This window comes from Cervus elaphus, chromosome 27 (assembly GCF_910594005.1).
Source record: "Cervus elaphus chromosome 27, mCerEla1.1, whole genome shotgun sequence".
Lineage (NCBI taxonomy): Eukaryota > Metazoa > Chordata > Mammalia > Artiodactyla > Cervidae > Cervus > Cervus elaphus.
Window position 1 is genome coordinate 38633693 of NC_057841.1, and position 20348 is coordinate 38654040.

The 20348-nt window shown below is 44.3% G+C and overlaps 1 protein-coding gene across 1 annotated transcript in view; it reads right to left on the reverse strand.

The window, feature by feature from the left end:
* The window catches only part of COLEC12 (collectin subfamily member 12), a 183031-nt gene that overhangs the window by 140233 nt on the left and 22450 nt on the right, over positions 1-20348 (reverse strand). The window lies entirely within an intron of this gene.

The following is a 20348-nucleotide window of genomic DNA, read 5'->3' on the forward strand; positions in this document are numbered from 1 at the left end:
TTGAAGAATGGCTATGTCACATGCTCTGGCCAATGGAGGCAAGCACAGTATTTAAGCAAAGTACACATGGTCGGCAAGCGGACCGAGTTCTGTCCACCTGAGTTCCTCACCTCTGAAATAAAGGTGGGGCAGCCGTTCCAATCTGCCAAACTTTGATGGAGTTTGCCAATCTCCAAACTTTGATGGAGTTTGCTGAGCTGTCGAGAAATGGATGCCTGCCAAGTGCATGATTTATTTACTTAATGTAAGGTATTATTGTTGTTTAGTCACTAAGTCTTGTCCAACTCTTTGCGACCCCACGGACTTCAGCATGCCAGGGTTCCCTGTCCTTCACCATCTCCCAGAGTTTGCTCAAACTCATGCCCATTGAGTCAGTGATGCCATCCAACCATCTCATCCTCTGTCACCCCCTTCTCCTGCCTTCAATATTTCCCAGCATCAGGGTCTTTTCCAATGAGTCATTTCTTTCAATCAGGTGGCCAGAGTATTGGAGCTTCAGATTCAGCACCACTCCTTCTACTGAATATTCAGGACTGATTTTCTTTAGGATTGACGGATTTGACCTCCTTGCGGTCCAAGGAACTCTGAAGAACTCTTAGTCCCTCCAATCAACGGGCTTCTCAGCTGCTTCCTCGTTTTGCTCCTCTCAGCACTCCATACCAAGGAGAGGAGAAGAAAAGCTTTCTTCACTCTGCATCTGGAAACATAACTGCCAACAAAAACGGGATCTTTGACCGTTTCAAGAATATGATTAAGGGGATGGCATGTCTTACTGGCAGGATATGGGTCGTTTTTCAAAAGTTACAGTAAATTTATCTTTTAAAATTCTTCCGAGCTACATAAATACATCGAAGGCTGCATAAAGTTGTGGTCGGCCAGAGGCACCACATCTTCTTTGGAGCAAAAGGAACCGGGCTAGACCTGCCAGAAAAGAGTTCAGACCAGAGGAGACTGTGGCTGAGATAAATCTCAAGCCCAAGAGTTGGGAAAAGGGAACAACGTTCAGCTTACTGCTGACCTTTTGGGGAGGGGTGTCCATTTGCAGGTGTCCTAAGTTTTCTTAGGCCTTCCTTGGTGGCTCAGTGGTAAAGAATCTGCCTGCCATGCAGGAGATGCAGGTTTGATCCCTGGGTTGGGAAGATCCCCTGGAGAAGGAAATGGCAACCCATTGCAGTATTCCTACCTGGGAAATCCCACGGACAGAGGAGCCTGGCAGGCTACAGTCGATGGGGTCTCAGAGAGTCGGCCACGACTGAGCAACTAAGCAACAATAAAGTTTTCTTATCTGTTCAATGAGTCATTTTTAAGAATGCTCTCAGGGAGGACTATGTCAGGACTAAAAATTCCATCACTAATTTCCTAGCTATCCCTGAAACATCCCTCTGAGGATGTATTTTTGTTTCTCATGTTAAGAAAGCAACAATCATTTCAACTCGACTGAATTCAGCCCCATGTTTGAGCAGACGAGAGATCTCTGCTAAGTTAAGGCAATTCTCCTTTCTCCATCTGAGTTTCCAGGTTTATCCAAACAACTGGGAAGACATGAGGATGGGCAGGGAAGGGGCGAGGAGGAGAGGCTGCCTGAATGACCCCGGTCGGCCCTCTGCCCTCGCCCTGGGCATCAGGGAACACGGCTCCTGACCACACAGCCCTTCTTTCCAAAGGCTAGTCTCAGCTTCAGTGAACAGGTGTCAGCCCAGGACCTGGGAGGTGAGGATGACCGAGGAGGTGGCCTGGGCCATTGCTGTCCAGTCCAAACTGTTAAAAAGCCCCTCCTTATTTTTAGACTTTTTCCGTGTAAGTTCTCGACCAGCAGAATTTATGATGCCAGACTGGTTCCTGAGATTTCCCTTTCCTGGGTGAAGCCTTTGCTCCCAATTTCCTCTCTGCTCCATCACTGCACCAGATGGAATTCCCACTTCACACACTGGGTCCTCAACGCCTTCTTATCTGACATCTAATTAGCTGGTGAACAGAGCTGAATCACCCAGACTTCGTGAGGAGCTTGGACTGGTTTGAGACAGGATGGCTCTTAGAGAATTCCCTCTAGGATAAGAAGGATGCCAACGAAACAGACTCTGTCCTGCCGAGCTGTCCTAAGTCTCATGAGTCGTGTGCTGTGTGTCCTTCCTTTGGTTTAAGCAGGGCTCTATGACAAAGGTCTACTTTTTCTTTTTGGCTGCTCTGGGTCTTAGTTGAGGCTTGCCGGATCTTGTTGCAGCAAATGGGCTTCTTAGTTGCAGCATGTGGTGTCGCCCAACTAGGGATCCAGCTCAGGCCCTCTGCATTGGGAGCGTGGACCAGCAGGGAAGTCCCAAAGGTCTACTTTTGAATGAATGATCACTTCAAAGACAGCAGGCACAGTGCCTGGTACTTACGTGCTAAGCAAGATTATGAGTGAAATCCTAAATCAGACAGCTTTTCTCACCGGGAAAGCTCGCAGGAGTGAAGAGATAGGTATGTAAAACCTGAGTGGAGGACACATGAGGGGCATTTAGCTAGTTGTATCTACCTAAAACTGTGAGCGGTGGTGCTGCAGAAGACTCTTGAGAGTCCCTTGGACTGCAAGGAGATCAAACCAGTCACTCCGAAAGGAAATCAATCCTGAATATTCATTGGAAGGCCTGATGCTGAAACTGAAGCTCCAATACTCTGGCCACCTGATTCTAAGAGCTGACTCACTGGTAAAGACCCTGACGCTGGAAAAGATTGAGGGCAGGAGAAGCGGGCAACAGAGGATGAGATGGTTGGGTGACATCACTGACTCAATGGACATGAATCTGGGCAAACTCAGGGAGATAGTGAAGGACAAGGAAGCCTGGTGTGCTGCAGCCCATGGGGTTGCAGACAGTTGGATATGACTTAGCGACTGAAGAACAACAAAACTCTGCTAAAGCCAGGTCCATGTGAGGAGACCCCAGACCAGCTTTCTCTGCACACCCAGGGCAGCAAGTAGTGTGCATGCGCCAGAATGCTTTTCTTTACTCCTTTCTCCACCTTCCAGAAGCTTCATGGTGGACATGAAATCAGGCAGAATAAAATTTCCCGATTCGCCCATGCCTCTCAACTAAAAGGCAGGAGAGCACAGGAGAAAAACAGGATGCTCAGGGCCTTCTCAAAAGATGCTCAACATCACTCATCACCAGAGAAATGCAAATCAAAACCACAATGAGGCACCATTACATGCCAGTCAGGATGGCTGCTATCCAAAAGTCGACAAGCAATAAACGCTGGAGAGGGTGTGGAGAAAAGGGAACCCTCTTCACTGTTGGTGGGAATGCAAACTAGTACAGCTGCTATGGAGAACAGTGTGGAGATTTCTTAAAAAACTGGAAATAGAACTGCCATATGACCCAGCAATCCCACTTCTGGGCATACACACCGGGGAAACCAGATCTGAAAGAGACACGTGCACCCCAATGTTCATCGCAGCACTGTTTATAATAGCCAGGACATGGAAGCAACCTAGATGTCCGTCAGCAGACGAATGGGTAAGTAAGCTGTGGTACATATACACCATGGAATATTACTCAGCCATTAAAAAGAATTCATTTGAGTCAGTTCTAATGAGATGGATGAAACTGGAGCCCATTATACAGAGTGAAGTAAGCCAGAAAGATAAAGACCAACACAGTATACTAACGCATATATATGGAATTTAGAAAGATGGTAATGATAACCCTATATGCAAAACAGAAAAAGAGACACAGACGTACAGAACAGACTTTTGGACTCTGTGGGAGAAGGTGAGGATGGGATGTTTCAAGAGAACAGCATCGAAACATGTATATTATCAAGGGTGAAACAGATCACCAGTCCAGATTGGATGCATGAGACAAGTGCTTGGGGCTGGTGCAATGGGAAGACCCAGAGGGATGGGGTGGGGAGGGAGGTGGGAGGGGGGATCAGGATGGGGAATACATGTAAATCCATGGCTGATTCATGTCAATGTATGGCAAAAACCACTACAATACTGTAAAGTAATTAGCCTCCAACTAATAAAAATAAATGGAAAAAAAAAAAAAAGAGGATCATTGCTCATAAGGTTGGCCCCGAAATCAACCTGGAAACCCTACACAACACATGTGTCCGACACACAAATTCATTTATATGATTGTTATCTCTCTCTTAATGATCCTGTTTTTCAGTAAACCATAATGACCTCTCAGTACTTCCCAGGGGGACTGCCCTGAGGTTCTTCCTTTAAAACGAGCAAGTGTTGAGTGATAACTGATTAGCCTGCTGATTCCTTCCCTTAAGAACTCGTCAAGAGAAAGAAGAAGAAAATGAACTCCGTTGTTCTGATCTGGCCATGAGCTCAAGTAAGCAACATCAATAAAGAATGTTTTTGACAAGAGACATCATTTAAACACACGTGGAGTCCCTCTGCTGTCATCCAGAAATAAAGTCCTGGCTGGTCTGACCTCTTTTTCGTCTTCTTCTTCCACCATCACTTGGGATGGGCCACAAGAGAGATCAGATTTCTTCATTCACTCTATGCCCTAAGGTTTTATGGACTTTGTCTCACCTTCTGAATCCACTCCCACCCCAAGTTTCATTTTATGCATCAGCGAAAGTTTCAGCCAAAGGGGAAGGAGTTTTCTTCCTATTGGAGTGGAATTCAGGAATTTATCTATCTTGAGGTCTGGAGTCAAGCTAAATTATGTTACCTGGGGAAGTTGCCAAAACACAGGTCTGTTCTGTTTCGAATCATGAAACCACTAGTCGTAACCTTATGTCCAGATACTTGAGATTAGAAACACCAGTACATATGTGTGTTTTACAAAAGAGGGTTGCCAAGGAGGTTATACCTTTCACATAACTTTCCTGGTAATCTGAATATTGATCTTCCAACAAAAGAGGCAGATGAGAAGCCCCTATCTGACCCTCTCTATTTAGGGTTAAGTGATATTCACACGTTAGCTGAAGGAAGACTCAGTGATCAACCTACCCAGCATCTTCTCCTTCGTTTGTCACCATGTCCCATCTCCTTTTCTTTTTCAGTCTGGGACATCCACCAGGTTATATAACAGAGAGGGGCAGCATCTCAGGCCAAACCAGGAGTGGGAGGGTCAGGCAAGGAGCTGTATTCAATTATGATGGCCATGACGTTCATCAAGGTTTTGTCTTATTTTGTTGGGTAGGGATGGATTCACTTGTAAGGAAGGCTGGCTGGTTGGTCAGTTAAAGCCCTATCGCTAAAAGCTGACTGGCACTCATTTGATTTGCTGTTCTAACTCAAAGGACAGATTCTTGGTGATAAAAAAGTGATAGGAAGGGTTGCTAATAATCATCTGAGTTTATCCAAAGGATATTTAGATGACCTGTTTTTCTTTTCCAGTAGTTCAAAAACAAGCCTTGAAAATGGTATATAACAGCACTGTCCAACAGAAATGCAAGTCATGAGTCATTAAAAAAATGTCTAATAGCCACATTAAAAAAAGCAAAAAGAAAAACAAAGGTATATTAACATGTACATGTAGAATCTACAAAAATGGTACTGATGAACCTATTTGCAGGGCAGGAACAGAGACTCAGACGTAGAGAAAGAATTTGTGGACACAGCAGGGAAAGAGGATGGGATGAACTGACAGGGTAGCACTGACATATATACACAGCCGTGTGTAAAACAGACACTAGTGGGGGGCTGCCGTAGGACACAGCGAGCTCAGCTCCGCGCTCTGTGACGACCTGGAAGGGTGGGGTGTGCGGGTGGGATGGAGGCTTAAGAGGGAGGGCGATGTGTATACGTGTGGCTGATCCGTGTTGTTGCACAGCAGAAACCAGCACAACACCGTAAAGCCATTACCCTCCAATTTCAAAAAAAGGAAAAAGAAACAGGTGAGGGTTTTTTTTTTAAACAATGTATTTTATTTATCCCAAGAGACCCCAAATACTATCATCTTGATACCTATATAAAATATAACAAAAATTACTGTCAGATATTTTACATTCTTTCTTTCATATTACATCTTCCAAGACTGTTCAAGCTATCCAGGACTCCTTCCAAGGAGTTCAGGCTGATCGGGTATCTCAGTTTGAATCAGCCACATTTTCAAGAGTTCAATAGCCACATACAGCTCTGGGCTGCCATGCTGGCCACCTGCACAGAGCGATGGTGACTTAAACTTGCCCCTCACTGACTTAAACAGGGACTTAGGAAAAGGGGGAGTGCGCTTCTGGTGGTCCAGTGGTTAAGTATTCGCCTTCCAATGCAGGGGATGCAGGTTCAACCCTGGTCGGGGAATGAAGAGCCCAAATCCTGTGGAGCAACTAAGCCCTCGAACCACAACTAGACAGTCCATGCGCTGCAAGGAAAGATCTCACGTGAACGCAACGAAGATTCCGCGTGCCGCAACTAAAACCCATCGCGACCAAGTAAATAATATATTTCTTTAAAAAAGAAAAAAAGGGAGGAGAAGAGAAATGTTAATGAGACCATCTTTTCCACATAGTAGAAAACTGAAGTGTATTAAAATGTACAAAGATTTAGATGTAAATGATACCATATCTAAAACCACTCCCAAGTCATTTCAGTTCTATTCCTTTTTTACTATATATCATCCCTCTAGGATAGCAAAATAACTCAAGCTAATTTTTTCTCTTTGGGGATAAAAAATAGGAATACTCAGTAATGGAGCAATGCAGCCACTTTGGAAAGTAATCTGGCAGCACCCCAAAAGGTAAACATAGGGTGACATGTGACTTGGCAATTCTGCTCCTAGGTAGCACCCAAGAGAACATGTATGTTCCACACAAAAACTGGTACATGAAAGTTCACTATGATTCATAGTAGCCAGACTGTACCAGTGGATTATATGATAGGTGCACTCTGTCTCAATAAAACTACTAGGAAGATAAAATATCAAAGAAGCATTGCCGCCTGAGTCATAACAGCCAGAAAGTAGGAACAACCCAACAACACCTATTCGTTGATGAACGGATAAACGAAATGTGGGTAGAATATTACGTGGCTAATATAAGAAGGAACAGAGAACTAAGTCATGCTATGACATGGATGAACCCTGAAGACACTGTGTTGAGTGAAGCAGGCCAGCTGTAGAAAGACCCTATATTGTTTGATTCCATTGATATGAACTGTCCAGAGCAGGAAAATCCAGAGTCAGAAAGAAGCTTAGTGGTTGCTGAGGGATTTCGGGGAAGAGGGTTTGGAAGAAATGGAGATGGACAGCTAATGGGTACTAGGTTTCACTGTGGACGGATGAAAATGTCCCAAAATTGTGACGACGACTGTACAGCTGTGAATACGCTAAAAATGACAGAACGACAGACTTCAAACCAGTGGATGTACAATATGTGCGCTCTGTCTCAATAAAGTTATTGTTAAAAGAAAGCATTGAAGGAACACGCTGCCTGATGGCTGTGGCCCCTCCAAACCACATGCAACTTATCATCAGGTTCCTAGATGAGACTGAGCACATTACCGTGACCACGGGAATATGGGTAGAGAAGCATTCTACCAACAGAAACAATGGTTGGGATGTGGAAGCCAGTCTGTTTCTTTTATTAACAGCCTCAGGTTAATTTCTCCTCAGCTAGACTTTGTTAAGAGGCATGCTAAATCACTTCAGTCCTGTCAGACTCTTTGCAACCCCATGGACTGTAGCCCACCAGGCTCCTCTGTCCATGGGATTCTCCAGGCAAGAACACTGGAGTGGGCTGTCATGCCCTCCTCCAGGGGATCTTCCCGATTCAGGGATTGAACCCCCATCTCTTATGTCTCCTGCATTAGCAGGCCAGTTCTTTACCACTAGGGCCACCTGGGAAGGAAGGGATTCCCTGGTAGCTCAGACAGTAAAGAATCCACCTGCAATGCGAGAGACCCGGCTTTGATTCCTAGATTGGGAAGATTCCCCTGCAGAAGGAAATGGCTACTCACTCCAGTATTTTGGCCTGGAAAATTCCATGGATGGTATAGTTCATGGGGTTGCAAAGAGTCAGACATGACTGAGCGACTTTCACTTTGTTAAAAGGAGTCAAGTGTAATATCTCACATTTAAGCCTTCCTGGCAACAATGGAAAAGCCAATTCTTTCCATCTCTGCACTTTGGGGAGGATGAGGTGGAGAGGTGGGATTTGGAGCAAGGTTGGCAGATTCTGAAGCACTGGCTCCAACTGAGAGCCCCCCGCCCTTAGCCCTGAAACCCCACGGTCTTCCCAGGGCCTGGGGTTGGCTCCCCTCACTCACCACTTCCCTTTCCTTGACTTGCTTCCCAAAATGAGCTTCCAACCTCAGAGCTGGCTTTCAGCATCATCTCTTTCAAAAAGAGATTTGCTTACCCTTGGCAGAGGACAATCCTCACCGACTTATCATCTCATACTTCTTTCACAACGTCTGCTTTTAGGCTTGGTTTGTTGTTATTAAATTTCCCCCCAAATCAAAGATCCCTAACAACACACTGGCAGCAGCTGCTTTGTAAAAAGTGCCTATGAACTATGCCTGCTGATACACGGTTGCATTCAAGATGTCTGGCAATGGCCAGCCAAACCCAAAGACCTAATAAAATCGGGAAAGGAACAAACCACACATGCACCAAGAAAAATAATTAGTTGCCTAATAGTCTCAAGGCAATGAAAGGTGGCGGTGGCCCATGTCGTAAACACGGTGAGTGCCCAGCGGGGCCGGAACTTGCCTGAGCTGTGACTGCCTCCTCCCTCGCTGACCTTTGAACTCAGTGGCAGAGGCTATCAGTGACCACCTAAGAGTCAGAGACGTCCCAGAGTCACAGATCACAGCGACTCCCTCACTTCATTCCCATATCAGGAACACACCATCAGCTCACTCCCCCTCGCCTATAAATTCCACTTTTTCTTCTTTTTGTGTAAAACTAGGTGATAACGGCACATCAGTCGCACTCCATACTTCTTCTGTTACTCAGATGGTTCTGTTAAAACACTTTGAGACCAATCACTTTTTTTTACTATTTTTTATTTTTGACTGTGCTGGATCTTTGTTGCTCCCCAGGCTTTTCTCTAGTTGTGACAAACAAGGGCTAATTGTCAAGTTGCGATGTGCAGGCTTCTCATTGTGGTAGCTCCTCTTGTAGGAGAGCACTCGTTCTCTGGTGCATGGGCTTCAGTAGTTGTGGCTCCCAGTCTCTAGGGCACAGGCCCAATAATTGTGGAGCACGAGCTTAGTGGGATCTTCATGGACCAGGAATTGAACCCGTGTCTTCTGCATTGGCAGGAGGCTTCTTTACCACTCAGCCACCAGGGAAGTCCGAGACCAATTACTTTTAATCGGATCAAATTTAAATTCTTCTCCCTAGTTTTCAGCCTGGCCCATCTCCCACCCGACCCTCCAACAAGCCACCCCAGCTCTGGGCAGGAAGGTGTACTCTTTCCCTCCCTGGAGACCTTTTCCGCCCATCCCCACAGGCACATCCCTGAGCTAATTTCTGCCTCTCTTCACCCAGAACCCCAGACCACAGCAATGATTTTCATTTTCCTTTCCTGATTTCCCCTGGTCTGGACTCATCTTTGGCACAAACCTCTAGGATACACCAGCTGGGACTGTTCACTATTGTTTCATGTGAGCGCAACTTCTTGTCCTCTTCACTTGACTGTGTCATCCTGAGAGCACAGACCATGACTTACTATTCTGAATCCTTCAGGCATGCTCACTCAGTCATGTCTGACTCTTTGCAACCCCGTGGACTGTAGCCTGCCAGGCCCCTCTATCCATGGAATTTTCCAAGCAAGAATACTAGAGTGGGTTGCCATTTCCTTCTCCAGGGGATCTTGCCAACCCAGGGATCAAACCTGCATCTCCTGCCAGGCGTACCTTGCTTTTGTATGTGTGTGTGTGCGTCCCAATTGGTAATTGTGGCATCCTGCCTTGTCAGATGATTAGCATTTTTTAGCAATATTTCTAAGTTAAGGTATGTATCATGGTTTTTCTTTTTAGACATAATGCTATCGCATACTGAACAGACTACAGTGTAGGGTAGACATTACTTTTATATGTTCTGCAAAACCAAAAAACATCTTGTGACCCATTGTACTGCGAGTCTACCATCTTCCTCTCTACAACTGCCAAGTGTATGTATCTGCACTTCACAAGAGCTCTGTGATCTTAACTCAGTGTAAGCACAGAAGAAATTCAGATGAAGACAAAGAACTTTCCCAGGGTCTTTCTGAAGAAGCAAACAAGGACGTGGGCCCCAGGTAGACTCAGGTCAGTGTCTCTTCCTACGAGACCTCCCATCCCCACCACCACCCAGGGTCAGCTCTAGTTGGTCTTCCTCCTCTCAGCCCTAATCCCCTCCATGCACCTGTCCTGGCTTTGAGTCTCAGCCATGACTGGCTGCTGGATTTGGGGTCCACACCTCTGTCTCCCCAGAATTCAACTCTGGAAAATGTTCTTGGTCCACACACAGGCACCATCAGGGACATAACCCACCAGGTCATGAGCTTCTATATGATTTAAGAAAATCCCCTGAGTAAAACACACGGTATAAGCACCAAAGCATATTACTCTTCCTTTCTCAAATACTTGTGGAGCCAAGGCCCGTCCTAAGTCAGTGATGAACAAAACAGACACTATCTTTGTCTCTGCTGAGCTTACACCATGATAAGGAAAAAACGACATCTTTGAAAGGTAAGAAACGATAGGGATGCAAGGGTTTGCTCACTCCCTTTTTCTTGTGATTTAGTTTTTGAGAACTAAATCCAATTGCTTGAACCCCCATCCCCAGCCAGCTTTCTCTCTCTCTCTGCTGTGGCTTTTCCTTCTTTCACCCCCAGGAACCCAAATCCTTCAGGTCACCAGCTACATACCTAAATCCACACAAGTGCCCAGTAGGTGAAAAAAGAAGACTCAATTTATCAAAATCTACCATTTCTAGGTGTTTGCAATCATAAACAGGAAAAAAAAAAGCAATATTCTTCCTTCTTTTCTTCCTTCCTTTCTTCTTCCCTTCATTCAAATGCTGTTGTTTTTGCTCAGTTGCTAAGCAGTGTCCAGTTTCTTGCAACTCCACGAACCGCAGCACGCCAGGCTTCCCTGTCCTTCACTATCTCCCAGAGTGTTCCAATTCATGTCCACTGAGTCAGTGATGCTATCTAACAGTCTCATCCTCTGCCACCTTCTTCTCCTCCTGCCTTCAGTCTTTCCCAGCATCAGGAGCTTTTCCAGTGAGTCAGCTCTTCACATGAGGTGGCCAAAGTACTGGAGCTTCAGCTTCACCATCAGTCCTTCCAATGAATATTCAGGATTGATTTCCTTTAAGATTGACTGGTTTGATTTCCTTGCTGTGCAAGGGACTCTCAAGAGTCTTCTCCAGCACCACAATTCAAAGGCATCAATTTTTTGGCACTCAGACTTCTTTGTGGTCCTACTCTCACATCCATATGTGACTACTGGAAAAAACATAGCTTTGACTATACAGACCTTTGTCAGCAAAGTAACGTCTTTGCTTTTTAATATGCTGTCTGGGTTTGTCATAGATTTCCTTCCAAGGAGCAAGTGTCTTTTAACTTCATTTCAATTTTCAAAGAGCGGTTAACTATTTTAAAGGCAGAGATGGAAGGAACCAACCTAGTAATTTCCCAGCAGGGGAAAAAGTCTAGCTCACAGGCTTTTTAAATATACATGCTCCCACTTTATATAAACATAATCTTAGAAGAAGGAAAAAAAACCCCAAGACACAGAAGACCACCTGGTGCTCTCTCTCTTGCTCTTTTTTTTTTCTTTTTTGGGGGGTGGAATATTCTAATACTTCATCAGTAACCCAAAAAAGTGAGAAAGTCACAGCTCCTGGAAGGCCTTCTTCTCAATAAGGGACATGGCTAAAGAGATACTTTCCATTTGTTGATAACTAGTAGATTTATGTTCTCATTCAGTATGTCTTTCATTAATAAAAGAAGCACAATGAAAAATTTCATACTATGATAAGTATAAACAGATCACTGAATTGAGAGAGACTGCCAATTTTTCTTGGGGATTATTAATGGAAATATTATGCTCCTTATTAAATTTGCAGACATGTGTATTTGAATAATTACCCACTGATTTTATGAAGCTTGGAGGGTATAGAATCTTCCCTTTTTGAGTGTAGAAATCTAGAGTAAAGTGAGTTCAAAACACTCAAGCCTAGAAAATGCTTCAATACATCTAAAGCTACATGAAAGGAACATACAACCAAATAGCAACCCCAATAATCATGAGATCACTGATATAAGGAACAAAACTAATGAGAAGAGAAGGTAGTTTTCCATCTGCCAATTTTGCTAAATTTTGTATCAGATATCTGGGGAAAATATATCTGAAATGAGGGTTGTTTTCGTTGTTTAGTCACTAAGTCATGTCCATCTCTTTGTGACCCCATGAACTATAGCCCACCAGGCTCCTCTGTCCATGGGATTCTCCAGGCAAGAATACTGGAGTGGGTTGCTGTGCCCTCCTCCAGGGGATCTTCCCAATCTAGGGATTGAACCCGTCTCTTAGGTCTCCTGCATTGGCAGGCAGACTCTTTACTGCTGAGCGACCAGGGAAGCCCCTGAAATGAGGACATCAAGATACTTATTCTGAACTGTTGGAGTATGTAAAACGGAGGGTGAAAAATTATATATATATATATATATACATATTTTAAAAATCGCATGTAGTAGCAGAAAAGAGTCTTGGATCCCATTACAGATGCAAACCCATATCATGATAAGGCCTAAAGAAGTCTTTGAAATCACCTACCTCAAAACCTTCTTCCTTTTAAAAGAGCTTATTTGAGACCCAGAAAGTTTACATCATTTTGCAAAATTCACAGCTAGTTAACTGCAGGAAAGACTGCAGCACTGAGGTCCATGCTTCTAGTTCAGAACTCTTCAAACACCCAGTGATGGACACACACGAGCACACACACAGAGCACATACAGATGTGTGTGCATGTGTGTGTGCAAACAGAGAGCCAAAGGAGTTCAAGAGAAGTACTGAGCTCACTTTTCAAAAAAGTCTGGTTCTCTTTCACTGATATGCATTTATGCAACAGCTTCTAAGGGTCAGGCATTGTGCTAAGCATTTCACTTCCATTAATTAATCTTCAAGCTGCCCTCTCACTTGCATAGTCTTGTTATCCTTCTTTCTGTAACAAGCAAATGAAGACTTTGTGGCAGAAATTTACATGTTGAAGGTCACTCAGGCCCTCTGATCCTTAGTCACTGTTTATAGGAGGTACATTTTGGTCCATCAAAAGGGGAACACATATGGGACTTGTCAGGCAGTCCAGTGGTTAAGACTCAGTGATTCCACTGTAGAGAAGGGGGCTGGGTTCCACTTCTGGTTGGGGAACCAAGATCCCCACATGCCACGCAGTGCAGCCTCCACCCCAAAAAGTGGAACAAATAGTGAAAGAAGCTCAACCAAATTATTTTACCCCACACTTTCTGAATTGTGTTTTAAACACAGAGAGCTGCAGTTAATAAGCACAGCGGGTTCACATGGCCGCAGTCTGGTAACAACTGGGTCCATGGCATGAACACCATCTGGAGACGGAAATTACTTTCCAACCTACTCTCACGGGCTTATACCAAACAGGTTCTCACACCTCGTTGTGAACCTTTTCTGGGGGCAGAGGACAGGGACTCCATGTATGCCTTCTTCCTGTGTACAGATAGGAGGGGCGGGTGCCAAGGAGTACCCCCAAGCTCATCCGGAAACCACTGAAGTCTTGCCAATTACTGAACTTAGATCAGCAGAAAGCCAAGGCGGCTGGCACTCCATCTGGCACGTGGTATCCTCTATTGTGCTTTGGAAATTCTGCGGGTAGGAGAGGAAGCAATGCCTAGGGATGGCTGATACTTTTCTTCTATGCAAACACCCTTGTTGGAAAACTGTCTGCTTTTCATTACACTTGAAAATTCCCAAAGGCAAAAGGTCACATCTTCCTTCTTTACTGTGCGTGATGCCCAGTGCAGTATGGGTGGTTAATAAATGTCACATCACTTTCATTCCCCATTGACAGAGAATGATGTTTTCCAAGGAGTCTTGCTCACTTAAGTTTCTCAGCAAATTTCACAAACTGCAGACATTTCCCAGAAAGGGGGCACTGCTTAAGGCCACCATTCCCTTCTTGAATCTCTTCCCTAGATTCCATCCATGCTTCACTCGCCTTTACCCTGGGCCAGTGGATTTCCCCCTCCCAGCCCTGTTCCCCACCTATTTTACTCTCCTTTTCCATGCCCCACTGCAGAATTTACAGGTAAATCAGTGACACCCCATTTTACATCACTTCCATCATAAAGTAGCAGCCCTCTGTTCTATATCTATGATGCTTTTCGGAGGAGCCTTTGATGAGGCTTAGCAACTGGGCCATTCCCAGTGTAAACATTTTTAGGAGAAAAACTTGTTTTCATAATGACTTTTATATCTATTGTTTTCTAGAAATTTTTTTAAATGACTTATAAATGTTGGTGATAAAGAACAAAAGGTTCAAGGTTATTTATCTTTGCACCCCAGTTCATGGCACATAGAGGGCAGCCAGTGAATGCTTCTCACCCTGTGAAGCACTGCAGTTTCTTCTCAATTGTTTCCAAAAGTGAGTCAACAGCAGACTTTATGTAAAACGTGAGGCGGAGCAATCAATATATCTTGATGTTCCTTGTCAAATGGCCCCACATTTGACAAGTATTAAATGTGAGATACCACAAGGACGTCCTTTTACAAGCACAAAATAAAACCTAAAGGAAAAGAATATGGCGCTCTCTCATTTATATGGCTTTGAATGCTTGAGCTCAGGTTGAAGATTCAAAATTGAAAATGTCAGCAATGATGTTACCGAAACGGTTCCCTGCTTCGTAGAACAAAAAGGACATGTTAGAAAGATTATTTCAAGTATTAGCGAAGAAAGGGCATCTTTCATTTGGAATAAGAATGTAGTCTGGATATTTGCCAGAACTTCTGCAGAGTTCTAGTTCCATTCTCCTGTTTTCCTGACAAGTCTAAAATCCTTTATCTTTTGCAGTTTGTGAAAGAAATTGATCTGTGTATGGAAACATTTACACCAATGAAGAAAAAGCAGCCCAGTTATAAAAGAGGAGACTGTTTCAATCAGGGCCAAATGTCAGTTTTCTAAAACTTATAAAAAGGATAAAAATGAAATATCAGAAGAAGCAGAAAATGTTTATAGTTATGACTCAGAACAGAAGGCCAGTTTCACAATGCTTCCTGTGGTAAGAGTTGTATTCACTGAGATTTGGGACTTTCTCTTTTTTTTTTTTTCTTTTTTCAAGTTCCTCTTCAAAAAAAAAAAAAAGTTTCTTCCAAATCTGCTGAACACTACTGAGAAGGCTAAGTTCCCAGAAAGCAAAGTAGCTTTTGTTTACTCATTTATTCATTTCCTTCTCGATCATACTGATCTCCTGTCTTTTGAAATTTTCTCTTTTTTATAAACTGTCAAAAACTAAGAACTCTTGGTGCTTGAGAGTTCAGCACCTGGCAACTCCATTTATTACAAAATTCCAAATCATAAAAGGAAACTCAGAGCTATTTTGTGAATAGACTGAATTTTCAATGTGTTACATAAAACAATAATTTTATAAGTGGAACAAATTATAAATAAGAGTGGATCAGATTATACTTATATTATTTAATAATTAAGCATTCATTGAATAATTTAATATGAAATTGCAAATATAACAGCTTGTTGTTGTTTAGTCTCAAAGTCCTGATACGACTCTTCTGTGACGCCATGAACTATGGCCCGTCAGGCTCCTCTGTCCATGGGATTCTCCAGGCAAGAATACTGGAGTGGGTTGCCATTTCCTTCTCCAGATTTTCCCAACCCAGGGGTCTAACCCACATCTCTTGTGACTCCTACATTGGCAGGTGGGTTCTTAACTGCTGAGCAACCAGGGAAGCCCAAATATAACAATATTACATGTTACAATATAATATACATATTATATATTTGTAATGGTCTGTATTATGGATATTAATTTGTACATAATAATAGTGGCCAGAGTGTTAATTCCTTAATTCCTCATCATACATTGCACCCAAAGGATGAGCCCAAGCCACCCGGAGCCAGTCGGTTCCCTTTGTCTGTAACTGATTTATGAAAAGACTGACTCAGTGTTGGCCAGTGACACAGCGAAGGAAGGTCTATGAAGGGCTTCTGGGAAAGCTTCCCTGCTTCCAAAAAGACACAAGAACCCAAGACTGTCACCCATCTGGAATGGCCACAGCCACCTTGTAACCATTTATGGCCCTCCTCATGACGCACCATTTGTATCTTCCCATAAGCAAGGCGCTGCTCTAACTCCTTGAGTTCTCAGGACAGCCCGACAGGCAGATACTATAATTACCCTCACCTTTTAGACCAGCACACAGAAGCCTTGGGAGGTCAACTGGCCCGAGGCTGTCTCAGGGGTGGGTAAGTGGCAAGACTGGAAGCTGAGCCAGGCAGCCAGCTTTGGGGTACTGTCCCTCAGCCAGGAAGCTGCTACACTACTTCCACGGAAGTTGCTATTAACCCCCCCACCCTACCCCACACCGTTATGTGCCCCACCTTCCTTCAAATATATTCTTTGCTGGTGGCCGCCAAGCCTTTCAATTAAAAAAACAGAAAAAAAGCCCTGCAAGAAAACAGACTCTTCTGACATTCCCAACAAAAGATGGCCCCAGTGCAGGACAGAGAATGCAGAAGTAAGGGTAGGAAGATTTCTTTTTCTTTGTTTCCCCTCGGACAGGCTCTGTATTTTAATTTTTTAAATTAGTTTTTATTGGCGTAGAGTTTGTTTACAATGTTATGCTGAGTTTTTACCATACAGCAAAGTGAACCAGTTATATATATACATATATCCACTTTTTTAAGATTCTATTCCCATGTAGGTCATTGTATTGAGTAGTGTTCCCTGTGCTACACAGCAGGTTATTATCTATTTTATATATAGCAGTGTGTATATGGCAATCCCAGTCTTCCAATTTATCCCTCCCCCAGTCTTTTCTCCTTGGTAACTATAAGATTTCAATACAGGGAGGGCAGATGGGATGATCAGAAAACGGAGACATTCCCTGGTGGCTCAGCTGGTAAAGAATCCGCCTGCCGTGCAGGAGAGCCCGGTTTGATTCCTGGGTTGGGAAGAACACCTGGAGAAGGGATTGGCTACCCTGGAGAAGGGATAGGCCACCTGTTCCAGTATTCCTGGGCTTCCCTGGTAGCTCAGATGGTAAAGAATCTGTCTACAATGTGGGAGACCTGGATTCGATCCCTGGGTTGGGAAGATCCCCCAGAGGAGGGCATGGCAACTGACTCCAGTATTCCTGCCTGGAGAATCGCCATGGACAGAGGAGCCCCAAGGGTTACAGTCCAGGGGGCTGCAAAGAGTCGGACATGACTGAGCGACTAGGCAGACAGCACACACACAGAGCTGAGACTACACAAGACCGTGGAAGCTGGAGAGGGAGAAGGAGAGAGCAAGAGACCCGAGGGTGGTCAGCAGTCTAATGACAGACCTACCCCTCACCTGGCCCCTCATATATTTGATTTATAGGTTTTGCAATCCAGAGGTATTCTTGCCATTCCCATTTCACAGATGAGCAAAGTGAGGTTTCCATTTGCTGGGAAGGGACAGAGCCTTGCTTCCTAACCGGCCACTGTCCTGAACACCAAGGACCCCAGGAAGTAAGGTGAGAGAGGGAAAAGTCACTCTAGTCCACAAGTCTGCTGAGGATCGCAGTCTTCCATCAAAATCGCCAGGGCATCTTTCCCTTTCCCAGGGCACCTCCCAAATTTACAACTCAAAACTTCCAAGGAAAGTTGCAACGTTCATCTGTTTTAAGTTGCTTAGAGTCGCTACCAAAAGGAGTAACTCTTTCCCACCCAACCCCCAGCCACTAAACATTGGAATCAACCTAATGTCTTCATGCTGTCTTAAAAGAAAAATGGTTGAGCAGATTTTTTTCTTTAACTTTTCCAAAAAATAAAAGCAAACTATTTTCAGCTTCAACCCAGTGGTAGGAAAAACAAATGATTCCCTCTCCTCTCTTTCCCCACCCTCTTACCAGGATTCACGAGTGAATGAAAACCAGAAAGGGGAGAAAAGAATTACACTTAAAATGGCTGACAATTTCAGCCCTCAAATATTCAAGTTCTGCATCTTATAAAATTGTGAAATGTGTGTGCTCAGTCGTGTCTGACTCTTTGTGACTCTGTGGACTGGAGACCACCAGGCTCCTCTGTCCATGGGACTCTCCAGGCAAGAATACTGGAATGTGTTGCAATTTCCTCCTCCAAGGAATCTTCCCTACCCAGGGATCGAACCCACATCTCTTGCATTGGCGGGCGGATTCAATCAGGTATTTTCCTACCAAAATCTTGGGATCCTCTGAGACGGGACATACCTGTGAGCAAGAACAGTGGGATTGAAGTCAAGTCGAACTTGGACATGGGCAATGCCCCTCAGCCTCAGTTTCCTTATTTGCAGGTAATTCTCAAAGGATTTCTGGGAGAATTAAAAGAACCAGTGAGTGGAAACCCACTGACACATATTCAAGAAGGCATATGCAGGAAAAGATGCTTAATGCTTTCCTACATGAAAATAGAAAAAAAAAAGTCATAAACATGCAGGAATGTGGTGTTGAATGAATTTTTACTGATGAGCAAGATAGATGAAGCAGGGGGACGTCTTTAGCGGTCTAGTGGTTAAAAATCTGCCTGGCAATGCAGGGGACGCAGGTTCAAATCCTAGTCAGGGAACTATTAAGATTCCCCTATGCTTCGGGGCAATGAAGCCTGCATGCAGCAACTACTGAGCCTGCACAATGGAACCAGAGAGTCCATATGCCGCAACGAAAAATCCTGCATGACACAACTAAGACCCAACATGGCCAAATAAATAAATAAATTAAATAAAAACAGAAAACGAAAGATGAGGCAGGGAAGATCTGAGTCATCCATTGAGAAGTTCTTGATGGGAAGGAAAGAAGTGAAACTTGAGGGAATATTGTTGGCAGGGGAGACTGTGAGTATCACCTCTAACCCTAAAAATAGGGGAGAGGGGAGGAGAGGGTGAGATGTATGGAGAGAGTAACATGGAAACTTACATTACCAAGTGTCAATAGACAGCCAACGGGAACTTGCTGTATGGCTCAGGAAATTCAAACAGGGGCTCTGTATCGACCTAGAAGGGTGGGATGGGGAGGAAGATGGGAGGGAGGTTCAAGAGGGAGGGGAGACATGCATACCTATGGCTGATTCATGTTGAGGTTTGACAGAAAACAACAAAATTCTGTAAAGCAATTATCCTTCAGTTAAAAAATAAATTAACTTTAAAAAAAAAATTAGGAAACCTCAGATTATTGAAAAGAAACGACAGCCAGAAAACCCTTTCTCAGATCTCAGGAACCCTGATGCTTTCCTGGAAATGGGGGGCGGGGGGAGAGGTGCCAGGTGAACTATTCTGAATTTCTTTGCTGTGTCCACTTCTCCACATGCCATTTGACTCCAAACTCTTATAAAATCAGAAATATTAACTCCATCAGGACTTGCAAAGCCACATAAAGAAGACTCTGCCACTCAGGGAGGCAAACGGCTTTGAAGAGAAACCCCGCAGGGACACCATGTTCATCTCCCATCGATTGTCACTTATCTCTGCCCAGGGTCAGCGCTTTGCCTGCAGTTGTACCCTTTCCATTTAGAGATGTTTGGAAAAGGTGCCGTTGAAAGGACAGCCTCACGCTGGGCTCCTTTAACCATTCCCTACAGGAAATGATGGAAATTCCTGGCATTCTTATCAGGGAAAGGGGTGAACTCTGCTGGTCTGTGCTGAGAGGAATGCTAGATCCCTTCTTTTTACTGGAGGTTGAGGACTTCAAAGCAGCGCCTTCTTCAGATTGAAAGATGCAGCCAGGCTTCTGGGAAGACTCCCGGGAGGGCAGAGACAGGCAGCCTGGTCCCCGAGCCCAAGCGACCAGAAGTGGAGGCAGCCAAGTGTTTATCTTAAGCTGCTTCCCTGAGATAATTCAGCATCTTCTTGGTAAACTCTTGCAACCATCTTTTCTCCACCAAAAGCAGAAATTCGCCATGTGCTTTAGACAGCACCTTTCTTTCTGGCTAGCTGGCTAAGTATATCTGTGCTGCTATTTTTCAGAAGACCAAAGTGGTCCTCTGTCCTTTTAGACATTCAATGCCTCAAGCTCTTTTGTGAAGACACAGCTCCATGATTTAACAAGAGTCCCTGATTGGAAGTTTCATGTGTTATCTTGTTGAAGGATGGGTTGGGGTGGGGTGATGATGAAAAAAAGGAGCAGAGTAGGGGAAGCGTTCTGGGGCATGCATGCGTGCCAAGTCCCTTCAGTTGTGTCCATCTCTTTGCAACCCCATGGACTACGG